The sequence below is a fragment of the Chionomys nivalis genome, chromosome X, assembly GCF_950005125.1.
Source record: "Chionomys nivalis chromosome X, mChiNiv1.1, whole genome shotgun sequence".
Lineage (NCBI taxonomy): Eukaryota > Metazoa > Chordata > Mammalia > Rodentia > Cricetidae > Chionomys > Chionomys nivalis.
The window spans coordinates 3,445,083-3,446,454 of NC_080112.1; positions in this window are offsets into that span (position 1 = coordinate 3,445,083).

Consider the following 1,372-nt stretch of genomic DNA (forward strand, 5'->3'; position numbering starts at 1 on the left):
GAAAATAGCACAGGGAATAGATTCCAATCAGAGAGGATACACAAAGAAGACAAAAAGCCTGAGGGCTTTAGTAAATGACCAAGGTGAATCTTGGTGACAGGTGGAACTTCAGAGGCACAAGGGCCTCCAAAAGGTGATGGGAAGTCATTGGAAGATTTTAAAACCATTTATTTATTATTTTTATTTATGTGTGTTTGGGTCTCTGTGTGTGTGTCACGTGTGTATAGGTGTTCACACAGGTCAAAAAAGACCATCAAATTTCCTAGGGCTGAAGTTACAGGTGGCTGTGAAACACTCAATTTGGGTGCTAAGAACCGAACTTGGGTCCTCTGGAAGAGCAGCAAGTGATTTTCTCTATTGAGCTCCTGCTCCAGTTTCAACACTTGAAACATTTAACACAGGAAAAAGTAAGTTGGTCTAGCAACTTAAAAGGTTCCTTCAGCCACTTTGGGAAGAATGGATTGGAAGAACCAAGATCTGACACTGGGGTAGTTCAAACATAGAATGTCTTAAATTCACTGTAGTTGAATGAACTTCTTGGCCCATACCTTTTTGTTAAATCACCTTATTTATCTTCTCTTCCATCCATCTGCTTCATTACTCAATTTCCCTCTTATCCCACTCATTACACCTGTGAATGAGGGTATTCAGTCCTTGGAATTTTCTGAGCTAAAGACTAAGGTAGAATGGAGTAAAAAGAGAGTAAAGGAATAAGGATAGATGCTTATTATGGCCTATATCATCTTCTTAAAATCCCTAATGCTCCACAGACATTCTGACACAAAGCAATATCTAAAATACTGGCTGAACAAAAGAAGGAATGAGTAGGTAGGCTGCTCCAATACCCCCATCCCATCCATCGAACCCTGCAAGCTACAAGTTCATTCTACCCCCAAACCCTCTTCCTCCCCCCCCCCAATGCAACCTCAATGGAATGTTGAAACACAAACTGAAAGTACACAGAGAAGGCCAAAAGATAGGACCAAAAAAGGAACTCTGAAGCACATGCTGTGACTGCACAAAGTGGACCAAGAGAGCAGAGCAAGAGAACAGACCACAAGAGACCTCAGTGACTCCCTGAGACAAAACAGTGACAGTACAGAGCAGACCAAGAACAGCTCCCAAAGACACAGACAATCACTGCAAGAATTGGACCAAGAGGCAAAGACACTGCCAGCACCAACTGAAAGAAGAGATGGGTAGGCGCCAATGCAAGAATTCATCTGACAACCTAAAAATCAACAGAACCCAGTGGTCATACAATTTTAAACATAACCTTATGAAGATGATGGAGACCATTAAAGAGGAAATGAAAAACTTTTTTAAAATGGAGGAAAAGGCAAACAAAAAATGGAAGAAATTAATAAATCTC